Genomic DNA, 2182 nt, shown 5'->3' with positions numbered 1-2182 from the left:
CTTTTTACCAACAGCAGTCCAGTCTGGTACAAAAACACTATGCTGCATACCATGAGGCACTGCTGATATTTACACCAGTACCCACGGTGTAACCCATGTGATTTTTGCAGACATCTTCCACCAAGCAGGTAAAATTCTAGCAAACTACTCATGTACATATATAACTATCATTCCTTTGGGATCTAAGACACTGTTTCTATGAGAGAACTTCTGCTTAAATCTGATGCAGAATGTCTGATTGTCTGAGAGAGTTCAGGGAAGACGTTAGGTATGTGGGTGCAGGGCTGGACAAGCGTAACAGACATCTGTCTGCTACCGTTCCATCGCTTATTTCCAGCTTCAGACTACACAAACTGCACTAATGCAGGTATTCGGTTCTCAACTGAAAATAGGAGGGCGCTGTATGTCTATACGATGTTGTTTCTCTTCAGGAATACAGTGCCTAACTTTGGCAAAGCAGGCACCTCTGTTGCAGGTCAAGAGTTTGGTCAGCAAGGGGAGGACAGATCACTAGTCCCGGCGCAGGCCAAAACAGGTTCGGTTCGATCGTCTTCCTGCAAGGTATTAATCCCTGAATTTTGGAGCAGCGGTGAGCGTCAGATGCAACCGAGTCTACAAATGGCCAGCTATATGGCATGGCATCCCACCTAACAGTGCGGTGCATGTTTGCATGGGATGTATAGCACCCAGTGGCCTCTCCATCGGCTACACTGGATCATGGCTGTCTTCGCTGATGACAGGGAATGAGAACTGGAGAGCGAAGCTGAACTCCTGCCCGAGGGAAGTCGCATTGCCACAGCTGCTGTGGGCTCACCACAAAACGAAATGAAGCATGATCGGTCTAGGTCGTAGCTGGTTATGGTACTCTTCTTTCAGTTGTTCTTTTATTTGTTCATAGCCTGTATCAAATTTCATCAAGCCTGTAGAAACTTTTCCCCATATGTAATACCCGTAGTCAATTTATAACTTCGAGGTATGCATTGAAAGAGCTAACAAGAAAGAACCTCTCCGCCAAATAACATTAAATCTTCAGTGCATCAAAAGAACAAACAAGAACGTAACCCCTTCTCTCTCTATATACAAATATTGAATATTGTATCTTCGATGTATGCAAACAATAAAATAACTCATTGAGATCTACTTCTCAAACACGAGAATGTTCAATTTCATGTAGAAAATTGAGCCATTTCCTGTCAATTTCATTTAAAACAACAAAGCATGCAACACGTAGGGCTGCATATCAGAGACAGGAGAACCAAAGTAAAGGTTTGAGATCACAATGCATACACAGATACAGAACTTGTCTATCCATAATGACATGTTTCTCTTGCATTGCAACTAAATTGCTTAGCTACCTAACAGATTTGACATTTCCCTAGACATGACAGCTCAGGGGAGAATAATCCCATCATATGTTGCGTATCTCTGGCAGCATAGAGCAATGTTAGTACAACAAGAACAGAATCTCCTGGTTTCTGGTGTTGACAGTCACCTACTCACCTCCACCTGGCACCTCCCAATCTGATCACCTCTTCGGTTCCAGAATCCCTGCGAGCTCTATCATCGCCAGCATCGTCCTTTGCATTTGTTGCGTCGCCATACAGATCCTTCAGCTTTGCCAGGTTGGATGACTCTGGTGCTTTACCAAACGGGCTAGACCGATGGCTGTCGCCATTGGTTCTGCCGCGGCTTGGACTCCTGCTCCTGCTTCTGCGGGCGCTGGAGCGTCCATTTCGGTCAGAGTCCCTGTCCCTCCTATCATGGCCTCGCCTCTCAACATCCCTTTCTGAATAGCTTGAGCGGCGGTAATCACGGTCTCTGTCATCACGGCTCTGCCGACCTTGCTCCCTGTCCTTGTACCTACCACGGTCACGATCTGAACGGTCCCTCTCAGTGTCACGGCTACGCTCACGACTTTGACTCCGGTGCTTCCTGGGTGGAGATCTTGCACTACCACCATCGTGACTCCTTTCCCTTTCACGTATAGATGGCAGTGTCTTTCGGACTGGGGATGAGCCCCTTGTGGATGCACGGTGCGGAGCACGCTGACCAAAAGAGACAGACAAAGAAGCCTTTACCGAAGGTGGCCTCCGGGCAGTATCATCTGAACCAAGGCGACTAGAATCCCCAGTGATTCCTGACTGTTTTGTTGGGAGCTTCATCTTCTCAAGATGGGCAGTGA

General features: G+C 47.0%; 1 long non-coding RNA gene and 1 pseudogene across 1 annotated transcript; both read left to right on the top strand.

The window, feature by feature from the left end:
* LOC124666702 lies at nucleotides 1-543 on the top strand. The gene is made up of 3 exons (XR_006990992.1): nucleotides 1-128; nucleotides 257-367; nucleotides 461-543. It is a non-coding gene; the product is annotated as an uncharacterized LOC124666702 (long non-coding RNA).
* Nucleotides 544-1441: 898 nt separating this feature from the next.
* Nucleotides 1442-2182, top strand: LOC124703547 (annotated as a pseudogene).

This window comes from Lolium rigidum, chromosome 1, assembly GCF_022539505.1.
Source record: "Lolium rigidum isolate FL_2022 chromosome 1, APGP_CSIRO_Lrig_0.1, whole genome shotgun sequence".
Taxonomy (NCBI): domain Eukaryota; kingdom Viridiplantae; phylum Streptophyta; class Magnoliopsida; order Poales; family Poaceae; genus Lolium; species Lolium rigidum.
This window is presented reverse-complemented; position numbering and strand designations above follow the sequence as displayed.